Genomic DNA, 27,897 nt, shown 5'->3' on the forward strand with positions numbered 1-27,897 from the left:
ATCATACAAAGAGTCCACAAGATGTATTAATTTAGAGTTTGTTCCCAAAAAGAAAGCTCACCAATTTTTGCATAGAAAGCATTAACATGCATGAAAAATATTGAGGATTCAATTACTCATTCTAAAATGGCAAATATTTTCTGCATAAAATAATAGTGAGTTGTATAACAGGGCCTCAACAATGCATCTGTTATGTAGTGCCTGTCCCCAGGTCGCATTTTTGTTATCATGGTCGAACTTTGTTAGACTAGTTTTGTGTTGATAATTAGTAGCATTATTTTGAGACTATCAGATATTGTGCTCTGGATTCAGTTTATATGTGATGAGATTACTTAGACTCTACATTTCATGGATGCATGATGATTATTACATTGCTTTCGGTTATTGATGATGATTAGTTAGATGGTTATTATCACATGTGTTTTCTTATGGATACTTACCCCATACTTGCATGTGTATGGTGTACGTGTTTCTTTCTTTTGTATGGCATTTCTGATGTGGTTAAGGAAGGGAGTTGTAGTCACTTGCTAGTCGGGATCTACATGATGCACCACTTCCTGCCATTGCCTGTTTAGCTTAGCATATATACATATATATATTGTATGTACATGCATGGTTTTTATGCAGGTTGTAGGTACTGAGTATCGACTTCCCTGAATTGCCAGGATGAGCGTACCCTATCACACTATCTCAATGGTAAGAGAGGGGAGATAAATTCTCAAGTCCAAATCCTAAACCCTTAAAGCATTTGTCCTAGAGAGATAGGACAAGTATCTGAGATATTTTACCTTTCGAATGTGTCAGATGACATAATTCATGATTTTAACCCTTTAGACTGATTTTGTATGGATTGTTCTATGATGGGTTTTTATATTTTATGTTGGAGGTCTATGGTGAATTTTCTATTAATTAAGTCTTAAATTAAAAGATTTAATTAATAATTTAATTATTTGAGAAAAATTAATATAATATCATGATCTTTAGATATTTTGACTTTAATTAATTAAATGGGGAATTAATTGAGAAAATAATTAAATAAAAGAAATTAAAATTTATAATAATAATAAAAATAATAATAAAGTAATAAATAAATAATAATAATAAAAGTAATAAAATAATTAAAATAAAAGTTATAAACTTGCCTAGGAGTAAACACATCTTTTGATTGCACATATGTCAACAACACAGGAGTTAGCGCACAAATTAAGCACATGATGTCTACAACCTTGTGACTCATCTAGAAGGTTGGAAAAGACTGATGCTTAGTTGTCAACACCTTCTAGTTGTTTCTAGAGACATTCTAGGTGCTTCCTGAGAGTTCTTTATATTCAGGTACGCCTAGAAGCTTAGAGAGTATGTTTGGAGGACCCGAGAACGTTGGAGAAGGAAGGAGCTTGCTCTGCGAATTCTAAGGAGAAGTGATTTAACATCAGTGTCCAGGTAGACACTTGTGATTTTGCTTATGTTATTTTCGCTTCTTGCACTTCCTGTCTTCTTTGTGTCTTCTGAATGCTTTTTGGGGAATTTCATATTTTGGTTGTATGTATTTTGTCATGAGTAGTTAAATTCTTTATAAGAATTTTCATATGCTTAGATATGAGGAAATTATGGGGCTAGGAACTTTTTTTAATGCCTATGGACAAACCTATTAGAAGGATCAATTAGGCAAATCTAGAAAATGATCATTAAAGGAGAAATTCTTAATTTATAAAATTGGAAAAACCCATTTTGTATAAAATTATATCTGATCACAGACATTATTGCAAATGTATTCTTTTAAAATATACATTTGCATTTACAAATCTACGTATACACACACACACACACACACACACATATACACATATACATATATACACACACATAGACATAGACATAGACATAGACATAGACATAGACACACACACACACACACACACACACACACACACACACACACACACACACACACACACACACACACACACACACACACACACACATAAATGCCGATCTTTAAAATATGTCACAGAGAAAACAATTAAAATGAAATCATTTTAATAAAAGAGAAATTTTAATGCACGTTTGGTGAAACGTTATTTTGAAAATGTTTAAAAAAAAATTGAAATTCAAATTTTGGGGGGGATGAACCCACACCACCGTATTCCCTGTCTTGCAGGGTACGGTATGATGTACCCACTGTCGCCGTAGGCCCTGCGACAGTAGGGTCCCATGTACCGCGACATCGATTATGTATGCATTGCGTTTTGTTTAAATTTTTATATATATGTTATAAATCATTTTTATAATGTGATTTATTTATTGTTAAACATTAATAATTTTAAAATAATTAATTATTATATATTGTGAAATATTAATTATTATATAATATTAAATATTATATAATATTAATTAATATATTTATTATAAAATTTTATTAATAGTTTATTCCTTTTTAATAATTAATCATTTATATTATTTGAATAATATAAATCTAATTTAGTTGGATTTAAATGAAGGATAAATATATGTGGATGAATCATATTGGTTATTTTGAAATTTTCTTTGTATCTTATTGGAGTGATGGGGGTCTAATTCAAACATCTTAAAATATAGAGTTAATGGGCTATGGGAAAAATTATTTTTATCTACCAAACAAATACATGGGTTAGGTAAAAACGTGCAACTTTTCCATTTGATATCTAAATTGAAAACATAAACGGAGACCTCCACACTTAATTCAACTATGCGATTTTAACAAACCCAAACTTGTGTTTGCATCATGTGTTTTCTCTATGCTTCTTGTTTTGGGTTTGGGTTGACTAGATTGTTGACCAGTCTTAGGTTGTTACCAGAGGCTCAGGGGTTATGATTGTGATGTTATGATGATGTTTTTGATCTCGATCTTTTAAACTCAACCATGGTTATGTGATGACATGCTGATTGATATTGTCTTCAGCGTTCTTGTGTAAGTTGCGACATATGTAACCATTTATGAGTATCGATCAGTTGTATTTGGATTACTTTCCAGTCACCTTGATGGAAATGAAGTGTTTGTTTTGATCTTTATGATGTCATGTTGTGACATGTTTTGACTCAATCATTTTGGAGTCTTCGATCAATTTTACTTTGAGATACTTTTTGGTTGCTTGTTGAGAACCAATGGATATTGTGATTATCAGTGATACAGTTGCCAATAGAGAACTATTGTGGTCATGATTATCTATGGATGCTTTTCTTTTTCTCATGGAGATTTGATGTTTATATTGTGGATTATCTTTTGGTTATTTTGTGATTTATGATTCCATGAGCTTAGGGTAGGTTATCTACTTGTAGTGTCGGGAAGTGGCTTGCAATGGGGGCCGGGGCCCTAAGAGGCTGCCAGGGTAACTCATTGTAAGTTGTCTTAATAAGTGAAAACATTCACACCTAATACTAACTTAATGAACCTAAAAAGATAATTGTTTTGTTCTCGCCCATGCCTCGAGTACTAGTATGGGAGTAGAGAGAACGCTTGGTTGCGACCTTGCATTCCATAGTATGCCTTGTCTATATGAGAGGATACTAGTGGTCACATAGGGATCACTAGAGGGCCGGGGTCTATTGGGAGACTACCAAGGTAACTCTAGTGTGATCCATGCGATGACACTTTCTTGCTTGCATAGTAGGTTTCCTACATGTCTTTGTGTGCCTCTGGGATTAGATGTCGATTTATGTTGGAACCTTTGAGTTAGTATACTTTTAAGATTTCTAAACTTAGAGAGTATTTGTCCTATGTGATTTGATAACCTATTTGAAACTTGAGATTATCTCCTCAGTGCGGTGGGAGTGGACCATTTAGGTTCCACGCAATCAGGCGGTAGTGCTTTTTCACTCTTATCATTTGAGATCTATTTGAGACACCATGGCTGATGCATTCTTTGTTGACATCTATCCTCATTCTGTTCATGGATTATGATGGTGGACACGTATCCTTATATTGATGATTTGCATCTGTTAGATGATGTTATCTTATGCTTTACTTTGCATGTTAGATTCCTTTCTACATATGATGTATGTTTTAGGAGTGACATTCCTACTATGTTAATACCGATGATCTCTTCGATGATTTGGGATGTTACGCACGGAGGGATGGCTAGGACCCACGATGGTCTAATGATGCTATTTATGATTGGGAGGAACCGTGCACTTAATTAGTTATGTTGTGATTTATGGTTATCTGTTATGATGAATGTTTATATCATTTATGATGATGATGTATCATGTATGGTATTTGGTTTCATTTACTTGCTACATTTTCACTATGGATTATAATAGGATGATGTACTTTATTTCACATATGTATATTCTTTTAAGCTTTTCATACCCTGTGGCATGTACAGTGGATGAATGAGCATTCGAAAATGTAATTAATAAACATTGGACTTTTTATTATTATTTTATGTGGATGTAGTATTAGATGGAAACATAATTAGTTATGTTAGATGTGAATTAACGTTAAGGGATCCTTAAGAATGTAACCAGCTATGTATGTATGTTCATGTCTACTTTTAGTTGGATATTGTTATTGCGTTCACTACTAGGTTATGAATGGTTTAATTTTCATGTTTAAAAAAAAAAAAAATGCTACCAAACTTAGTGAAACTTTAGGTTAATTCTTTGGATCCCTTGGCGGGGTGTTACATGTTACAAGAAAAAGACTGTATGAGTTTTCTAGCAATTGTTTTCCACTTTAGATGGAAATTTTAATATGCTGAAAAATTTGAAAGATTACAAGAGATTAACAATGAACTTGCTCAACAAGGAGGTGGAACCGTAGGGCGAGCATCCTGAACTTTCATCTATAGTTTCAGGGAAGCCCATCTATCCAGTAACTACTTGACCTAAGGGAGGGAGGGGCACAAGGACGACACTTGTCATTCAAGTACATTCCTACTCAACATATGTCCTCTAGGGGAGAGGACCCTGTACTTAAACGTGTTCCAATAGTTGTGATAGGAGTTGTTGACTTGATACCTACACTTATTGATTAAATGCCCAATTTTTTTGACAACATTGTACCAATACTAGTGACTATAAAGTTGTTAGTACAATTTTGTCTACCCAAAATTGAATGAATGTACCCTTAGTTATAAAAATTAACCAATGATGCGATGCCACATCAATTGTTCAACTATGGGTACCCTGTAATGGATACCCTAGAAATGGCTCTAATACCACTATAATGGGCAACTCTGATACCACTATAATGGAATGAGCTCTGATACTACTGTAATCTATGACTCTGATACCACTGTAGGGTGATCCCACAATAATGGGTTCCACTTTTTGACCAATTTTGACACTGAAATCAATATTTTTGCAACAAACATCACGTTCAAGTGACTATATCTCCAAAACTATAAATAATTTCAAGATGACATAAACTAGTAATTTTGAGTACTTTGTTCCTACTTTGTAACCATATTTTTTAATCTAAAAAAAAAATTTATTTATGTCAATTTTTTTTATCTCCTCTGAAAAGTGGTACATAATAAAATTCAATATTTTAAAAAGTGACAGTCCATTTGACACACATAAATTTTTTTTTCTAGAAATGATAATGAAGTAATTCTTTCGACGTTAGATTTGTAACATCAATATCTAGAGGATGCATTTGGTTTGATTTATTTCGGTTGAATATTGTATAGTTTATGAAGTTTTGAAGTGACATGAACTGTAATTCAGACATACATTCTATTTGACACAGATAATTTGAAGTCAATTTATCATAAACTATTTTTTTTTTGAATAGAAAGGTATCTCAATAAGCTAGTGCCTCCATATTTTTCAAAATTTTTTTGACTTAATTTACTAATTTTTCCGAGGTGTCAAAGTCGGTTGATGTTCAATCGGTAATGAACCTATAATGAGTTAAACTCATATTTGAAAGTCTTAATGATTAAATTATGTAATAAAATTATAGTTGTTGGAAAGCTTGCTCTGAACAACACATTTTGACTGGCACAACACAATGCGAGGAGATCATTCTCCTACAATTATGGCAGTCAAAAGAGAAAAAAAAAAAAAAAATGAAAAAAAAGTTAAAATTTTTGTGATTTTGCATGTTCGTGCGAACATGGCGTTCACGCGAACACGTTTACCATGTTCGCGTGAACATATGTTCGTGCGAACATGCAAATCATGTTTGTGCAAACATATTTATCACATATGTTCGTGCGAACATACGAAATATTTTCGCGTGAACATGATTAAAAAAAAGTTCGCGCGAACATATGGTAAACTCAATTTCTTATTTTGCAATTTTTTTCATTTTTGTTCATCCCACTAAAGTGGAACCCATTATTGTGGGTTCACCCTATAATGGAACCTGGCTTTGATACCACTGTAATGGGAACCTCGAAAATGCCCAAAAAGTAAACCAATGGTTGAAAGAAATTTTAATGTCTTTGCATAGATTTGAATCCACATAACATGAGCAAGAAGGAATTTATGCAAATTGAAGATTGAACTGCTATTGAAATAATATTAGTTCTCAATTGATAACATCAAATACATAGTAACGTATTCTAAAAGCCAAATCTCCAGTGAATGACGTCTAGAATGTTACAAGAGAGGATGAATATCCTCTAATGCCAAGAAAAGATATGTGAGTCACGCATCCAAGTTCTTATCAAATGTCATTCACAATAATCCGATACTCAACAATGACTCTCCCACCTCTATTTATACTTTTCCTACACCCTTCTAGAAGGAAATCAAATATTAATTAATTGCAAGTACTAAAAGCTTCCCCTTCCAATAATTAATGCACTCTCTAGAAAATCCTCCCTTGTGATATAATAATTAATTGTGCTTCTAGAAAACTAAATTACTAGAGGTTTCCCTCTTTCCAATAATTAATATACACTCTAGAAGCTTCTCCTTGAAATTGCTTGTCCTCAAGCAATCCAACAATACAATGAACTCCAACCTCCACCTAGATCCCAAATGAAGTAGTATGTGACATCCCTGTGGACACTAAACCAACTGCAAAACAACATCATCAAGACCAACCATATGTCTTGTAGCCTAGCACCCAAAACTTGTGTTGATGATGTAGAAGTCAAAATGTCATTAGAAGAAAACTCCATAGAAGGTCTATGAAATTTTCTTCCCTGTATCCATCCACATAATATATATTGGACTGGAATCGCCATCATCACCAACATGCATATTGCTAAACTCCTCGTTGAATGGTTAAATTGACATAGAAGTGACCGTTGATATGATAGTATCCTCACATTCTCCTAATCCCACTATTGCTGCATCGTTATCCCCTGACAAAGCTTTATATGTGGACTCCTAACTCTGCATACATGACTCAACACTAGATTGCGAATCAATAATACTAGAGCGTAAACCCACATCTTTTGACTCCGCTAAAATGCCCACATCACCAACATCATAGATAGGTGGCTCTATAATTGTCTCGATCCCACCTGAGGAAGCAACTACCTCCCGCACTGGAGCAACATAAAAATCTTCAATATTGATGCCCATCTATCTAGCCATAAGCTGCAACATCATATCCATTCGCCTATTCTACTCTTGTTGCATACTCTGCCCCTCTCTAATGTACCTAGTAACCGTTTGAGCATTTTGTCAAACATTTTCCCCTCTATTCGGTTGTTCCAAAATCTCTATAAGACCTCCACAGGATGGCATGACTTATAGCTCTGATACCACCGTAATGGGCTCTGATACCACTATAATGGGCACCCCATTGGATGGTAGGACTTATAGCTCTGATACCACTGTAGTGGGCACTTTAGAAATGCCCAAAAATTGAACCAACTGCTGCAAGTGATTTTAATGTCTTTGCATAGATTTCAATCCGCATAACATGAACAAGAAGGAATTTATGCAAATTGAAGATTGAACCACTGCTGAAATAATATTAGTTCTCAATCGATAAAATCAAATACATAGTAATGTATTCCAAAAGCCAAACCCCAAGGGAATGACATCTAGTATGTTACAAGAGAGGATGAACACCCTCTAATGCCAATAAAAGATATATGAGTCACACATCCAAGTTCTTATCAAATGTCATTCACAATAATCCCATGATAAGCAATGAGGCTCCCACCTCTATTTATATTTTCCCTACACCCTTTTAGAAGGAAATAAAATATTAATTAATTGAAAGTACTAGAAGCTTCCCCCTTCTAATAATTAATGCACTCTCTAGAAACTCCTCCCTTGTAATACAATAATTAATTATGCTTCTAGAAAATTAAATTACTAGAGGTTTCCCCCTTTCCAATAATTAATACACACTCTAGAAGCTTCTCCTTTATAATACAATAATTGATTACATTAATTAAATATAAAGTCACCTTTTAATTTTTAATTTATTTAATGACTTTATAAGAAATTAATTTAACTACTAAAGTGGGGACATTACATAACCTTTATGCACGACCATTGGTCTCACTTTTTATTTGGGTTGTTTTGGACAACTTGGCAAAAAGCATGCCAATATGGCATCATAATGAGTGATGTGGACTTGAAACCTTAGTTATAAGTAGGCGACTCGCCAAATAAGCTGCTATAAAAAATTGGGAGCGATTTGAAATTTATAACTAAGATTTTCATAAGTGATAGGGTGTTCAAGTACTGGGTCCTCTCCCCTAGAGAAGTTGCATTGTAACACGAACATGCATGACACTTGTCCTTAAAACCACTTGCCACAATCACAAGCTCAATTTCTTGTCAAATAGTTTGAGAGGAAATTAAAAACATTTTTGGGAAAAAATCACTTTAACCAATGAAAAATTTGGAATTTTGGAGGAGGAAATTCATTTTTATAAATTTAATTCTGGCCAGCATAGTATAGAACAATATGTTGGAGATTTTCACAATTCCCGAGGATGAGGTTAATGGAAAAAAGTGAACTGAAAACTATAATCCTTGTCTTAAACGATAGGGACTAAAAATAGATGTGTGCATCATTATCTAATCCATGCTTGCATTTCAGAGCAGACGTTTTACTTTGTTTGAACTTGTTTTTTAATGTTCTAAGTTAAAGGTTGATCACAAAGATGGAGCTCGATTTCGATACAAATAGAGAGCTGGATGGGATTAAATATCAGTTTTTACATCTACAAGAAGAGATGAAGTGTTCTTGACAACTACATAGAGTATTTACGTTTCAGGTTTCAAACTAGTTTTTACAGCTATTTTATCTGTATTCAGCCTATATGAATATTGCAGCCGGCTGTCAAACTTACCTGAACTATGTTTTCAACCTCTATATTGGTGGTTACAATTATTGCATCAATTCAATATATATATTTTTTATTGAAAAAATGCAAACTATAAAATTGCAGTTAGAAAATCAGCTAGATACACAAAATAGAAGATATTTTTATGAAAATTTATAAATTTGTAATGTATTGTTCTTTTATTCCTGGTACAGGCCAGGGCTTGACTGCTATTTTTTTTTAATATTTAAAGCTTTACACAATACAAAAGATCCCATAATATTTCTCAAAATATTACTCAATTTTTAATCTTGTCCAAGAGGCCGTAAGTGTATTACTAAAGATTAATGGGCATTAGTCGCCAGCCCTTAAATTGGAAGGAAACGGTGACAAAATATTCAATACCTGAAGGACGAAAAATATCCAATTACAGAAATTTATTGCGCACGCAATGAGGTCATTTGATTCGATGATTAATCGACGCCATTAATGTTTTCTCTGATGTCAGCTCTGTAAAAGCACTTTTAAATTGGAAAAATACAAGTCCGCAAAAGTTGGTATTATCATGAAACCGCCTTCACGTGCAATATGATTATTAAACAGATTCTCCACCGTTCTAAAAGTTTGCGTGGTTTGACTGGAAACTACCATTAAAATTGATAAGTAGGAGAGCTAGTCAAATTGTGATGTGAATATCAGGATTTAACTGTGTGATTTTTGCGTCAAATTCGATGACCCATGTTTCATGAGTAGTGATTCAACATGAATCCATCTCTCATGAGAATAAATGAAACACTTAGCACTCATTGAATCTAGGTGATGCTCACAGAGGTGAAGCACCGGGACTTCTCGGGAGGTCACCCATCCCAGTACTACTCCACCCTGAGTGCGCTTAAAGGAAAATGATTGTCCACAGCCCAACCTCCATTAAGTCTATTGGCTGTTTACATATCAAAAATATCTTTTCATACTGACCATAAATGAATAGATATTTTATAATCCGTAAAATATAATAATAAAAATAAACTTGTAATATGACCGAATGGCACTTTCAAATAAAAATCTAGTTGTCTTGACTGCAATTTTATTTTTTCTCTCCCTGCCATTCAACTATTGATTTTTTTTTTTCAATTCTTCTCAAGTTAACTCTTTATTATTACACAATGCAATGCAATCAATCAACGAGTATGATAAAAAGGTGCAGATTCAGAGAGCAACTTAATAGACAAATTAGACAAACTATCTTGCCTCAAACATGAGAGATGCACAAGAAAACATTTGAAAGTCAAGAACATCGATATCTCATGGGAGGAGTTACGAGGATTTAAATAGTTTGAAATGATATTTATTTTAATAAATAATTTTACTTCTAAACAAAGTGGACGGAATTAAATCTTTTCTTAAGTTCGGATGCTTATGAGACAACATTATTTGTCACTTTCAATGATCAATGTTCCATTTATGTGGGTCAATATAATTACTAATGCAAGAGTTTTGATAGAACTAGATTCCTTGCATATTCAAATAATTAAGTATAGTTTTCGTCTGGAAGAAGCCACCAGGAATTCTATTAATAATTATTATTTTAAAATATAATAGTAGATCTAAAACGAAAAATGGAATACGAAATGAACTTAGATAACACAAATTTAAAACTATTTAAAACAAAAAGAATTATTAAGAAAGTAGGTGTATATATCATATCTAGGCATAATAACACATTACACTTTTTGAGAAGACAACAACGAATGAGACTTCAGGAAGAATTACCAAGAAAGTAGGTGTATATAGCATCTCTGGGCAGAGTAACACATTAAACATTTTGAAAATAGAACAACGAATGAGACTTAAAGTAGGTACTAGAATTCAGTAACATGTTTGATTTTTTTTCAGAGTATTAACTGAAAGAAGGAAATACATTTTTTTTTTTTGTGTTTTTTTAGTGTGTGAAAGAATAAATTTTTAATTTTTCATAATATTTGATTTTTATCATATGTTACAATATTTAAGAATATGACTTTATCATAATATGTTTCAATATTTAAGAGTATTTTGTTTTATTTATTAAATATATGATCTTATTACTCGGATCTTCTTTTAAAAAGCTATAAAATTATTGACTGCTCAAAGCCCCTCCTTTGGAAAATTGCAAAAGAAGCAAAGTTGAGCCAAGTAAAACCCAACAAAAGAAATAACTTCAAACAAGTCAATAATTATAACCTAAAGACAACAAAAGAAGCAAACTTTAGACAAACCGCTAATTATAACCTAATCATTAGATTGTGTGGAAGGTAACTAATGTATCTTAGGAAACAAAATAGAAGTCCCCTATTTACAATATTGTATATTAACCACAAAAAAAACAAAAAACTTAAGGAATATACATATTTCTAAGTAAAATAAATATTTATAAGTAAAAGATGTTCATCATAAATTTTAATGATTGGATCTTTTCCAAGCTTCCAAGTCTGGAGAAAGAATATTTTATAAATAATATTTGGAAAATCAAAAGAAAGATCACAAAGTTCGATCATTGTATTTCAACAAATTATATATTGAAAAATATTTTTATAATTAACAATTCAAACCCAAACCTAAACTATACTTTATAACTTCCATGTTTATCAAATTGACACTAATTAGTGATTACATATTATAACAAATTGTAATTTAAGTAGCAATAAAAATGTAGGTTCGCATGTCTCACACGAAGTAGATGTGAAAAATGTAAAGCAAATTCTTTTATTTGTAATGTTTTTCATATTGATGTCAGTGGATATAAATTCCTCCAAAATTAATCTTGAGAGAAAGTTGATCATTGCACTAGTGCATTTTTTGACTTTAAGCAAAGTTTAGCAAGCTAGTTACAATGAATAGGATTAAAGTCTAATAATTTTTCCTTTAGATTTTAGAGTGGAAAAGTAATGTGAAGCTTAAATAAGGCTAGAAATCTGTTTAGCATAAATTCCAAAACACGACATAGGTACTCCTTTGAGACAATCCAAAACTTGAGTGTTGTTTTGAAGGATGGATGTTAGAGAAATGCCAGGATATATTGATCAATTTGTCCAAAACTAAAGATGAAAGAGGGAAACAAGACAAAGAGAGTGGTGGATTCCATTCCAGAAAAAAAGGTAAAATTCTAACCTCAATCAAAGACTTAGAATTGTAATTTTTGTTGTGTTATGGGTTTTGACAATAACATGCTATCTTGAATCACAAATTATTGCTCAACAAGCATATTATCATGCCTAGAATGAGGATTGCAACAAATTTCATTATGTGAGCTTTGGTTACCTATGCAATGACATTGGTAAACAACGCTAAACCTTTGCTCTCTATAGAGCTCAAATATTTTTCATGTCACTTGACAAAATTGGTGGCAGCCTTTTCAATACTAACCCCACAATGATTGCCTCGATAAGAAATTTATCTATTTCTAATTCCCTCAAGTCTCTGCACAAAGATAGGTCTTTCTTTCCCCATCAATTACAAATATGTTGGTAAATTCTGGTAGCTAATCTAACCTACATTATTAAGGTTGATGATACATACTTGAAAATTTTCAACCAAAAATTGTGGGGAACTCAAGAAATGAGAGAAAAAATTGTAATGGTGGTGACAATGACCAAGACACCAAAATAAAAAAGGTGGTATCACTATGTCATGTGTTCCCTACACATCAACAACTAGACTAGGGCATGAAATATGTACCTATAATGCCCATTGTTTAACCCATGCACAAGATCATGTCGCATGTAGAGATGATCCTTACAACGCATTATGTTTTGAATAAAATATTTTGTTTTAACCACTCTATATCAATTTCGTTGGGGCTGCTTCCCTTAATCACATGCCCCATTTACGAACATGCTAGATGTGGAATGATGAAAGAGTCATGTGTTTAGAATATGACACCATAAGTATTTTTAGTTACATTTGTAATTGGAGAGTTATTTTTCTGGCAAAATTTGCTGATTAAAAAAGAGAAAATTGCCAACTAAACTACAACGAATGAACAAAAAATTGAAAAAATTATTTTAAATAATAATATCATTTTAAACCATCCTTGAAAATAATTATGCATAGTAAAGGGTGAAAATAGATAGCAAATGGATGTATATTGAAAAGAAGGTATTCTAAAAGAGAAAGTTTGAAGAATAAAATGAAATGGATTGAGAAAATTTTACTAACCATTTTCTGAAGAATTTGTTTAAATACAGATAGTATATTCTTTTGTACTTTAAATGGCCCCAATTCCAGCTATAGTCCAACACATGAGTGACTAGGGAATCTTTCCCTTGCCAAAATTCTTCAAACTAAAATAAAATAATAAGTTTTGAAGTGTTCATGATGTGCAAGCTCCCAAAATAAGAGTTAAACAAAAATAATAATAATAGAATGTTATAGACTATTACCATTAAAAAGCCTTTGGTTGCTCCAGGAAATCTGTCTCTGCACATTAAATACATGTATTGACTTACTAATCATAATCTAATAGAATCAGAAAATACTATAGAATCATAAAATACTATTAAACCTGCAAGGAAAAGCTATTAGAGAAAACCTTCAATAGCAACATATAATGTTCCTTTGCTACCTTTGGATTGCAAAAACAAAAGAAATCTCAATGAAGTAGCTAAATATCTTAAGGAAACATCTATAGAAAAATATTTGGGACATGTAATTGCTTTGATTTTCCACAGGAGACATGTAAATTCTTGAATATAATGTTAAGACATTTGTCCTGTCTTCCATGTGCCTACTAGTGGTATATGCAGGACACATGTTAAAGTCTCAACATGTTAAAATTATGACAATTTCTTTCAACAAAAATAAAAAATATCACTAGTTAAAATTGATAGATCTAATAAAAAAATAGAAATTAAGTGGGAAAAGTTTGAGTTTATTAAGACTATAATTCATATCCTAGGATATAAAACTTTTGCACAGTTTCCAAATGAGTAACTAATAGGGAAAAACAACTGAAAACTATAGTCTCCTACCTTAACGACAAGGACTAATAATTACTAAAAGCTCTATCTAGTTAGGGAGGGATAATCAATATATATTATTTAGTTTGTACCATACATTATTTTACATGAAGTTAAAAGACAATTAGTTATTAGTCCTTGTAGGGTACTAATGTTTTTAGTTGTGTCCCCATTAAATTTTATAAGTAAAGTTATTATATTGATAAAGTTTTAAAATGAACTATTTTTAAATTATTTTTACAAATTAATTTCTCTTTTTTGATTGGCTGATGCCTATTTTGATAGGGGTAAAATTTATTTGTTAATACTAAAAAAAAATAAAAATAAAAATCTAGAAACTTCCTATAGTAAAATGTTTTAAATTTTAAGGAAAGTTTCATAAACTTTGGTTGTATCTCCATAGACAATTGTACATCCAGTTGTTATGCACAAGTCAAGTGGGATTTTATGAATGTTTGTAGTTTTAGTTCTAAGTAAAGGAGGAACTCACTTTGCATACATATGAATGATCTTATATTTTGTAATACTTCAATGCAAATCATGTGACATGCCCCAAATCAGAACTATAGAACACAATCCTTACTTCTAATTATTATGTCTATGCTCCAAGAATGGTGCTCTTCTAGAGGCTTAGAACCTCCTACCCAATGGACAAATTGAACTAGGGACATCAACACTATGCCACATGAGGCTAAATATGTCAACATTTTGCTACAAACAGTGACATGCCCTTGTCAATTTCAATAGAGAGAATTTGTCGAGGAGCTCCGAGTACTCACCAGAAAAAACCAAACCACAAGATTTTTTTGGGCAAATCCAACTCGATAAATGTGTTGATTTCTGTGCTAGAAAGCCCTGATTTAGAAACCCAAGATTTGTCTATAATGATTCTGCTAAATCTGTCGATATTTAAAACTTTCCAATTGTCGTCTAGTAGTTGGTTTGCCCAAAATAAATCCTTCCTCTCACACAATCACCCAATGGTTGTCTAGGCTTGAAAGAAAATATGTGTAGAAATAGTATGTCCACCCCTTGTAACCACATAAAACTCTATGCAAAAACACCATCAATTACGTCCTAATTAGAACACTGTAACCATTATCGCATTATAGAAGAACAATTTATGGCACCAATCTTTTTGGGATGACTTTTGACAACATAAAGCTGTAGCACAAATGCAATCCCCTGGCCCCTATCCCCTAGCCCTTATGTACTAATGTGCTCATTTCTCAATGCATCTCTTTGTGTATATTAATTCCTATATCTTGCCCACCCCTGTTGGCCTTGCATGTGCTCAATGGAGGACTCTTCATCTAGGACTAAATATGCCATAGTATATACAACTGCCTGATCTCTACTCTTTGTAACAGGTGTCAACACAGAAATTCACAACCTGACTTTCCCACCATCCAAAGCATCTATTTCAAAAAATTGCTACTCAAGTGATGAGAATTCACATTGACGAATCAACAAGGGTAGATTGAAATATATTGGTAGATAAGACACTCCACAGGTTGTAGAATCGACCTTCGCTATCCCTATCATGGTTGGACTTTGATTATCCATGGAATCAGCTAGATTATTCTAGAGTGGCCCCTATCAAATTGTGGTTAATTTTACAATGACATTCTTTTGGGTGTCATGAGGAGTGGCGAGTAGAGACTAAATATCTCGCTTTCTCACATGCATTGGATGAAATATTTTTTGATAAAATTTAATTTCAGAATTGACAATTTTCATGAAGATTAATTTCACTACTTTAATTTGTTTTGTATTATTATTATTTAATTTTTAAGTTTATCTTACTCATGTAATTAATTTTTATTAATGTAATTATCTTTATACATTTTAATATTATTTGAGAATGAATATAACTAAGTTTTTTTTGTTTAGTTGTTTTTAAATTTCGATTATGAAATTTACATTGCCATATACATATTTGTAAGATACATTTGAGCATAAATTCAACTTTGAAGTTTCTACTACTCAAAAGTAGGAAACCTTGCTTCATCAAGCTTTACCATATGGGACCAAATGCAATGAGGCTTCTCCCACTACTAAATGCTTTTTCTTGATGTCTTTTTTCAAACGGTAAAAGGAAAGAAAAGTGTAAATATTTCCACTAATGCCATGGTAGAGCCCAACCATTTAGATTAGACCCTTTTGCCATACCAATTCCCCAACCTCAATGACATCTTTAAGGAAATAAGAGTCCTCTAGAAACACCTAATACAAACAATGATGAATGTCTACTGCGATTAATTGACCATAGAGTAATATTCCCATGTATTTGAGACATCACAGAGTAGCAATGCTAACTCAAATTTATATAAAAAATGATACAAAGACATTCCTGAACATATCATCATGTTTATATATTGTTTCATACATATATAATGAAATCTAAATCTTATAACAATATATAATTTTGAGTTTATATCTTCAAAAATTATTCTTTAAACTCAAATTGTTAAAGATTATTTTTATGTTTTTTCTATATAATGCAAAAATACTATGCTTATAATAATAGATATTAAAAATTGCGAGTCTTCAAACTAATAACTTGGATAAAAATTAAATACTAAACATTATAATTATTTTTAATTAGTAGTAATAAGTTTTTAATATAAATAAATCATTAAAAAATAATTAGGTTATCTAATTAGACCTTCTAATTATAAGCATTGGCCTATGTTTGATCAACCATAGAAGAAACCTTCACCCACTTTTAACAAAAGGCAAGGAATCTAGCTTCATCAGAGCTCTTGTTTAATTGTAATTTTTATTGTCAGTGATGTTTTTGGTTTAGGATACAATTTATATGTATTAAAGTTTATATAAGCATATTTAATATTACATCATAAAAACATATCATATAAATCTATTACAAAATATTATTTGTCAATATTAGAAAATGATTCTTATTTTATGTTTAATAGAAATTGTTAATTGTATCAAATTTTGCACAAGATTAAAGTGACAAAATATATTTAATATATTTTTAATTTTTTTTTGATCAATTAATTTTAATAGGAATTATTGTGTTGCTAATTTTCTTAGGTATAATATTTACTCTACATATAAATCTACCGTAATAAGTTGTATAGGCCATTAACCATATACTTAGCTTTGACTTATTTTGTTTTATATCTTATTTTAATATCACAACGAGCATTTTATTTCCCTTCCAACATCCTATCTTTGTAGGAATCCATATATCTTGCAACCACACATTATTCTGCATTATGCATTATATCTCTTCAATAGGATTTGCCAAGATGACACACAGACTCTCTCTTTTTGCTCAACATTGGTGGAAACTTATTTTTCTTTGCACAAAGGAGATCTTTCCACAAGTCTTTTGGCATACGATGGTAGGTCCTTTTGTGTGGTGGTTTGTTTTTGTGGGCACCCATGAACCAAGTATATGCTCCATACTTGGAGCATATCTTCCACCTCTTGGTCTTTTTTTGACCAAAAATGGCTTAATCATTTGATCTAAGTGGTTTTTATATATTGTGGATCTCATTTTCTTAGCAAAATAATGACTTACCAAGTGGTTGTGAATGCAAAAGTTATCAAATTAGTGGGTTGTTGGGGAATCTTTGGCATATGCTCTCCCAAAAATCTATGAATATAGATTTGCACTTTATTCTTGTTATTGGTTACTTTTTTGAAACTTAAGCCTAAATACAATATAGCAATATTTTTAATTTTCTCTAATCTTAGCACAATATGCTTGTTCTTAATAGATGTTGGTATATCAAGGTATTTTTTAGATCTTTTCATACACAACATACCATTTAGTAACACCTTTATTATTATACTTTATATTTTTAAAAAAAAAATTGTGTTTTTTTTGGTCGGTAATAATATATCCTATTAATTAAAATAGGAATTATGTAAAGATTAAAAAAGGACAATTCTAGATGGCCTATCCCACACACCCACACACCTTCCATTACATTAAATACATAATAACTACATTCCCCCTTCCCCAATAACAATCATTACAATATCCTTTCTCTAGGCATTACATTGTTTGAGTATCATGCATTCTAAAAGTCACATTTGTCACATCAAAACATTAAAAAGTGCATATTACTCTAAAACTTTAGCTCTAAATTTTTTCCATTTGACCAACACCCACAACTACTTCTGACCATCTTACTTTGTCCCCAAAAAATAAAATCAGACACCAAAACCAATAAAAAATTCCATCTTTGATCCAAAACTAAATTTGTGTATAACACCCACACTACCATCCTCCATTGCCTAAAGTTAGAAGACCTCCTCCTCCATGGATAAGCGACAAGAAAACCCATGACATTCCTAATGTTTGCATCTTGAAAACCCCTTATCTCCCCCCCTCAAATTCTTCCATTCCACCACAATTTGTTCCTTGTAGGCATGTTGGTTCACTCTTTTAGGCAACCACAAAAATGAGTAACACCCAACTCATTTCCCTCCTCATTCTCAAAGAATTTACTATAGTTGAAATCATAGCCCAAAAAGCATTCTAATTTTTATTCTAAAATAATAATTACATCACTTAGGAATAGGGATTTATCACCCACATCACCATTGGGATCTCCTCATCCAACTCCAAACCCCAAGCCATAGTTTGGACAACTATGGAAATATTTTTTTCTAGTTATGAGTAGCATCTTGAAAATATTCCCTAGAGTATGTTGCACAACTCACACAACACCTAGAGAAGGGCACTTTTATTATGACTTCAAAAGATTATCTACCATAGGTCTAAACATGGCTTTCTATTGGCATTTCATTTCGAAAGTAAAGGTGGTTTCTATGGCTCCCCTGTCACCAAACATACACCTACCCTACACAATTACTTCCAACTTTCTCAATGAATTGATGTGAGAAGAAAACACCTTTCTCTCACCTTAGAAAGAATGCCTAGCACCGACCAAGCATTTTCTCCACATATGTGCCTTTAATATAAGAAATACTTAATGCTCTCCACCACCACTGCTCTACTATCTCATCATTAAAATATTCTTTTCTTTTATTAATTATAAAAAAATCCCAGTATTCCACCCACCCTAGATATAAAAATAACTAAATATATTACTACTTATTTAAACCCAATCCATGCTGTCATGACAACTACAAAATTTTAACCTTTTAGTCCCTATCTTCGTGAACCCAATTGCCCACTTTGATAACACATCTGCCTCCTTATTGCCTACCACTTTATATGACTAACTTTGAAGTCTAATAAACCTTCCAAAATTTCCTTTACTTTGTGGATATAGTTCTTTAGATGCCAAGCATTTATTTTCTATTGTTTTATAGCTTCTATGATAGTAATAGAATCCCCTTCCAAGTGTAATTTACTCACACACTGTTGGCGCTCAAAATCGTAGCCCTGATTTTGAGCACCATAGAAAATTTGAGCCCTTATAAATGCTTTTATATGCCTATGTACCCAGTTGTCAGTATGGGGCCTAAGAGGTGTTTAATGTTCCTAACACCCTCCATTCAGTGTGTCTACCTATTCCATGAAGTTAAATCATCATTTCGAGTCATTTGCTGAAGTACTGTTTTGAGAAATTATCAAATCTGCATTATCACGTAAGTGTCAAACAACGACAGGAGGCTGTGTTTGCATTTGAATATCTTGCATCCAGAAATGTTTTGTGACTTTTCTCTTTGGGAGTGTCTAGTATCCATACCCAAGAACCTATGTTTTAGATTTTGAGTCGTTTTGAGTTCGTTTGATTAGGTTTTGAGTCCCTCAAAGTTGGTCAGTCACTGTTTTACATGCTTTTGCACTTTGCACCTAATTCTGGGAAACCCTGTTTGACGTGCAATAACTTTTGACCAGTTGACCCAAATGAGAAAATTCCTTTTGCATTGTATTATAGACATCAGATACTTGTTATGTTCCAAGTTTTAGCTTATGACGAATCTGTTTGGTCAGTTTTCAAGTGTGATTCCAAACGCAATTTATAAGTTTTAACTGGTGTCAGTAATTGCAGATCGATTGTAACCCCTGTTCAGGATGTCATATCTCCTGATCTATGATAGGTGTGATTGAATGGTTTGTTTCCCTGTGTTCTATACTGAAAATACTCTAAGTGTGCCAGTTTTCAAATCTTGACGAATCCATTTGCACACTTTTCTAGGTCAATTCCATTCACAAAAAATTGCTTTCTGTCAGCATGTCCAGTTGCAAAATTTTGAGTAGCCTACTTTGAACATCTGCCATTTGCACCTTGTTATTCGTCATGAGCCTAAATTGTAGATCTGAAATGCCCTCATGATAAAGAATGAGTGCCCCAGTTTTCGTCTTCCCAAGTGTTCATTTGCCCAATTTTTTGAGTCGAATCCAAACCTAGTTTATTGCTTTCTGACGTGTTTTCTTGTAGGTAGATCTGAGAAGACAACTTTGACAGTCAATATATTTTGACTGCGATCTCGTCATGAGACAAAAAATTGACAAGAGACAAGAATGTGGAGTAGAGATTCAATATGCCAATTTTCAGAGCATTGTCAGTTGTTTGGGTCAGTTTTTAAGGCTAGTCAACGAACCTTCTGGCACTAATTTGATATTCACACGGTTATCGAGTTTGACTCAAAAATCACACAGTTAAATCCTGATATTCACATCACAACTAATTTGATAGTTTCCAAATTAATGGTAAACTAGGTTTCAGTTGATCAGTCAATGATAAAATTTGATTCTAATTAGTTCAAAATGATCAATGGATTACTTCTACATCTCAGTCATTTGGAAATGAATTTTTTTTTTAGCCAGACCCACTTTGGGGCCCGACTAATGTTATCAGATTTATAAGGCATAATGAAGTTTTCAACATGATTAAATTGCGATTGGAATGGATTTGTTTTATTAAAGTATCATAATCCAAAAGCAATATAAGAGATGTGGAAATAATTGGCTCCATCTTGGAGTATGAAGATGCCAAAGTCGTGCTATCAAAACTAGTGGATGAAGAAGAATCTATAGATATGTCCCCACTCGTAGTTGGCTCTAAGTGTTGAGTGCTCTATATGGAGGGCCAATGATATAACAGTAGAATGTTTGAAATAGGAGGTGTCAAGTTGGCTAAGGGTGCATTATTGACTTTGACATCCAACTACATATAGGTCAAAGAACTCAAGGTAGAAAATTGCAAAGAAGGTGATTCAGAAGTGGATGGCAGTGGAATAGAAAGAGGACGTTTTATGGGCCATCGAATTTGTGATTTTTGCCAGAAAGGATTCTATAGAGAAAATAAACTTTATATGCATATGCAAATAGAAGATTATACTTGTTACATATGCCAGAGAAATCACCCTAGCCGTTGTGATTACCATTGAAACTACAACAATTTAGAGGCACACTTCAAAATCCCATGGAGGATGCCATCAACAGAGACACAAGTCACGCATTGATGAAAGGAGCCGCAAGTATCAGAAAGAAAAGCCCACGCAGGTTAAGAGGCCTTTCGTGCCATATGTTTGGGAGCCAGCAATAAAGAATGGAATGAAGAGCAGAAACAGGGAATCGTCTGGAGGAGGCTTAAGACCCACGTTGGAGATTATGCAGGTCAAGCTCAACATTAGAGTCAACAGCGCCAGAGGAGTGCTCACGCATGAGTAGGCAGAACAAGAAAAAAATTTCTAAGCTGCCATAACAGGGGAATCCACGTTTTTAGGAAAAGCCTCATGCCGACCAAAGAAATTCTCGGCTTTTAAGAGGGGCGTCTAGTAACAAAGAACAAAATAGTCTACACATTGAAAGAAATAGAGTTGCTTGTGAATGAGGCTGCAAGCTGAAGGCCACGTACAAGAAAGCCTGGTGAGAAGATTGTAAGTGCTCGAGCCTGCATTAAGGAGAACATGGTTATAAACCAATATCCCACATTCCTTGCGGGGAAGTTGTTTTAAATCCTTAAATACAATAACACATAACATGCTTAGTGTCTTATGAGAAGCGCCTTTTAGAAGGCAATGCTGCTTGCACATGGGTCCCCGCCAGTTGCACGATGATGTTAGCGTGTAGAAAGAAAAATTTTGAACCAAGGTACATGCACGCTGATGTGGCGACGGAAGCACCAGATTGCGCCAAGTGTCATGATCCAAGGGTTAGCACACGCCCGCAAAATGGAGTTACGCGGAGGTTAAAAAATGTGGGGATGCGCCTGGGAACCACGTGGCACGACGGGTTCCGCGAGTGATGCGATGGCAAAATGAGTAGTTCAGACGAAGGCACAAGATTTTGCCACGTGGCGAGATTCGACTGTTTGCGCATCCCCGCAATATGGAGTTGTAGGGATTTAAGTAATGCGGGGAAGCGCCGAAGGGACCCAGCACCTTGGCGACATGTGGCACTGGGTCCCTTCGGCGCTGGCATGGCATCTGAGAATAGTGGTCAGCCAATCAGAGGTCGCCACGTGGCAGAAAGGTTGGTCAACTGAAGGTTGACCTCAGATTGGAAAGAGAAGGAAAATATATGATGTTTGAAAAGATAAATTTTTAATATATTTTCCTAAAAAAATGCACGTGATTGAGTTCCATTTTAAAAGGATGCATATTATAAAGTTTGGACATTAGATTTTTAAATTTTTGAAATAAATTTTAAAAATCAAATGTGAAGACAATTGTTTCTACCAAAGGGGTCCTTTTTAAAACAAAGTTTGAATGGGTTTCCTGAAGGCTGGATAGGCAATGTTATATATCACTGAAATTGGGAGAAGACGAACTATCCGATTTCGAAGTCAATTTTTGCACAGGTAGCAGTCTGTTTGAGCTACAGGAGGTTTTCTACCAGGTTCTTATCTCACAATTGTTTTCAGGTATCAGGATTCAGTTGTGATTTCTAACAAGATGATGACCTAAATATGGTTAAAGGTCAGTAAAATTTCAGTTTGGGTCAAATTCTGATAGTATTCACTCAGTAAAAATTGAAATTTCACCAGGATTTCATGAGATGTTCAGATTTCAATGACTAAAAAGGTTTTCATCATATAAACATAGATATTTTAGAAATTAGTTAGAGTGTGATGATAAAAACCAAATCAGATCAGATGGGTAAAGAAAAAAGAGGTTTTTCAGTTGCTAGAAGATTGAATTTCAAGTGGACACTTGTCAAGTAAATATCTGATCCGAGAATTCATCTGGTCTATATCATTCATTCTTTCTTTCATTGTAAGGGTTAAAAAATATTGGAAAGTCTTTGGGATGGAAAACACTTAGCAGAATTGGCCCTGGAATTGATGAAGTCTGAGTGGAAAAACTGGGATGTGCTGGTTCCAGACCATGAAGCTTTGCTTTGGCTGTGATACCCCCTTCCCATCCAATCAACTTCTCATTCCTGCCAATTTCTCTCTTGTATGACAACATTTGTTATTTCACAGTCTGTTTTATTAGGTAGCTTGTGAGTTAATTTCCTGCATTTTCATGTATTATTTCAAGGAAATCAATACAAAGAACAACAAATGTGAGTTTCAGTTTCAATCTTGTCTCCATTTTCAGTAAGTTGTAATGTTTTATGATCTTTGAACGAAGAGCCTAGGTCATAGTTGCAGTCCTTTAAGGCTGTATGTTGTTTCGTTGTCGCTGATAATTCAAGGAGTTGTGTAAATGCTTCATAGATTCAACAGGGTTGCAGATTTACTGAGAAGGATCTTAGGTAATAATGAGATTTAAGTTGAATATTGATGTCTACTTACAAGGTAAATGGATAGATCGTATATCTGAATATATAAATTAGTATCAGATATCTAAAATTCATGAGGGAGATTCATAAGTTTGCCCAATGGATCAGGCACTGATCAGTTACAGGGTCATTAAGTTGTTGGTTCATACTTGGTTTTCATCTACTTTCCCCACCCACATAAAATCAAATCAAATTTAAATCATCTTTGCATTTTATGTTGAAGAGCTAGAACAGTCAAACCCTCACTCAGCTTGTGCAATCCATAGATTTTCATTCAGCTATTGTAGATCTCTGTTATTGCATTAAGTCTCTAGGAGATATAAGGGGTTTTTATCTGCTTCATAATAGATTCAGTGTATGCTTTGACAACTGGTACCATATAAAGAATCTATAGGTCTACCTACCTAGGTTTTGTAGAGCCTGAAGAAGAAGAAGGGCCATGCCTTATAGTTGGCCCTGTGTCTGAAATGATATGTTGATAATGGGAGTTAGCTGCCCCTAGATGTGTCATATTCTCATGGGGATAATTGGAAACGGGTAACGTTTTCAAACACCAACACACCCAACTTTTGTGTACACTCAAAAAACATCATTTCCTTTGCCTCTACAATATTTTTGGTCTCATTTTGCAATAATTTAGCTTCAAAGGAAATTTCTTCTCCATTATGGTTATGCACTATAACTCCATCTCTCGATGGTCCTAGGTTACCCTTTGCAGCTCCATTATAATTAATCTTAACCCAATCCACCTTTGGATCAACCCAAAGAACCTATTCCTCTCCTCTCCCCTATCTTTTCCATGATTGAAAATAATTTAAATTTCTAGTTTTAGAACATGACCCCTTCTTTTGGGTTCAACTTTCCTCCTTTGTAAAATAAACCTTTGAAGAGGAACATCTAAAAGAAACAACACTAAGAACCTCCTTAATTGAGTGATTGATATATCATTGAAGCCTTTCCAAAGAATGATTTTTCTTTAAGAAAATTCACCTATTTCTCTCCTTCCAAAGTTCCTAAATTACTACAGAAGGAGACACCACACACACATAGGATAATAGTGATCTAACACTAGGTCTAGGCTAACTAATAAAGAAATCCTTAATTGTTATACCATGGCCCATGCCAACCCAACTTCTTCCTTATGTCATTCCAATAATCCATAGCAACCTTATAATTTAGGATAAGGAGATCCAATATTTCCTCATGTTATTCACACATCTATTAGACCATAAATGCCTAATCTCTTCTTTTTTTCATTGGTCAAGATTCTACCTTGGATGGTTACCTAGGCAAAGGACCCAACCTTTGGAAGACAATCCTTATTCCTTGACATAAATATGAAGCTTCAAACCCATTTTCCTCCTCTCTACTGAACAGTCTATACCCCAACTTTATTGATTAATTTCCTAAAGAGGAAGCACACTAAATAATTTTGTCCAATTCTTGCATGAAACAAACCTCTCGCCACTTAAAATGACTTCCTAATAACTCTATATTTCTTTGTAAGCCAATCCACATTATAACCCTTCCATCACCACATTCTACCTAAAGAAACCTCCACATTTTCCACATAATCCACAATTCTCTCACCCCATCTAGCATACATCACCTCATTTAGTTCCTATAAAAGTTGATTAATCTCCACAACCAGATAGTCATTCCATGAATCATCCCATATTTTTTCCTTATTTCCATTACCAATATTCCAAGAGATATGATCAATGATCAAATATATGCATGACATCATAGAATTCCATATATTAGACCCATTCAGAGGATTGCTGACAGGTAAAATCCTCTCATTCATCTCCAAGTCCAAGTATTTGGCTTTTTAGATTTGGACCCACAACTGATTTGGATATTTATATAGACTGAATATCACTTAGCCACCAGAGCTTCATTCATTACATTCTAATCCCTCAAACTAGTAGCATCCTTATCTTTAGATTTGCAATTTTTTTCCCATGCTAGTAAAGGTAATTTATTTTCCTCACTCGACCCATTCTAGAATAATTTCCTCATTTTATTCTCAATTACTTTGATCACCTTTCTCCTAATATTCATGCAAATTATTCAAAATATCAAAATGGAAGATATCATTGAGTGATTGATATATCATTGAAGCCTTTCCAAAGAATGATTTTTCTTTAAGAAAATTCACCTATTTCTCTCCTTCCAAAGTTCCTAAATTACTACAGAAGGAGACACCACACACACATAGGATAATAGTGATCTAACACTAGGTCTAGGCTAACTAATAAAGAAATCCTTAATTGTTATACCATGGCCCATGCCAACCCAACTTCTTCCTTATGTCATTCCAATAATCCATAGCCACCTTATAATTTAGGATAAGGAGATCCAATATTTCCTCATGTTATTCACACATCTATTAGACCATAAATGCCTAATCTCTTCTTTTTTTCATTGGTCAAGATTCTACCTTGGATGGTTACCTAGGCAAAGGACCCAACCTTTGGAAGACAATCCTTATTCCTTGACATAAATATGAAGCTTCAAACCCATTTTCCTCCTCTCTACTGAACAGTCTATACCCCAACTTTATTGATTAATGTCCTAAAGAGGAAGCACACTAAATAATTTTGTCCAATTCTTGCATGAAACAAACCTCTCGCCACTTAAAATGACTTCCTAATAACTCTATATTTCTTTGTAAGCCAATCCACATTATAACCCTTCCATCACCACATTCTACCTAAAGAAACCTCCACATTTTCCACATAATCCACAATTCTCTCACCCCATCTAGCATACATCACCTCATTTAGTTCCTATAAAAGTTGATTAATCTCCACAACCAGATAGTCATTCCATGAATCATCCCATATTTTTTCCTTATTTCCATTACCAATATTCCAAGAGATATGTCAACGTAAGAATTCTCCTTGTAGAAGTTAGCCATCTACCTTTCCATCCCTCCATTTTATTCATACACTTTTCCACCAAATCCTTCCAAAAATTATCTTTATTCCTTCCTTTAAATAAGGGAATTCCCAAATACTTACATGGTAGCATCCCCCCTATGATATTTAGAATTCAACAGATCTCTCTCTTTTTTCTAAAAGGGGTATTGAAGAAGAAAATATTAGACTCATTCTAATCTATGTACTTCCCTGAAACCCTTCCATACAAATCCAAGGTTTAACACATAACTCATGCTTCCTTTTTTGAGGTTTCACTAGCTAGAAAGATGTCATCCACAAATTGTAGATGAGTCACACAATCAGTTCCTTTTGCTACCTTTACTCCTTTCCATATCCCAACATCTCTCTTCTAAGAAATAAACTAACCTGAAATCCCTGCCATGATAATAAAAAAATGGGAATAGAGGATCTACTTGGTGATTACGTTGGTCCAATTGAAAAAAAATCTTGTGGGCTTCTATTTACAAGAACCAAAAATCAAGGAAAAATAATTCAACTTTTAACCTAGTCCACCCACTTCAAATCAAAGCCAAAAATAATTTAATACTTTAAGCAAAAAGGACCAGTCTACCTCATCTCGAGTTTTTTTGATATCTAGTTTCACCACGATTTTCCTTAGTGATTCTAATAGAAGGAATCATCTCATGAGGAATTATCACACCCTCATCAATAGATCTCCTTGGAGATAAACCACTATGCGCATTAGAGATAACCAAGTCTAAGACAATATTAAATTTTTTCACAATGATTTTAGAAATAAATTTATACACAATATTACATAGAGCAATAAGATGAAACTCCTCAAAGGTGAATACCTCAACCTTCTTTGGAATAAGAGAAATGAAAGTATTATTGAGGCCTTTAAGAATAAAACCACTCCTATGCCTCTCTTCCACTACTTCCCATGATTAAACTCTATTAAAATCCAAAATGGACTTAAAAAAGAGGGTAGGAAAACCATCTAGGCATGTAGCCTTTTCTCTACCTAAACCCCATAAGGCTTTTTTGCCCCCTTTCATTGTTACTTCTTCAGTCAACATCTT

The sequence above is a fragment of the Cupressus sempervirens genome, chromosome 5 (assembly GCF_028749045.1).
Source record: "Cupressus sempervirens isolate cs-2001-9-10 chromosome 5, ASM2874904v1, whole genome shotgun sequence".
NCBI lineage: Eukaryota > Viridiplantae > Streptophyta > Pinopsida > Cupressales > Cupressaceae > Cupressus > Cupressus sempervirens.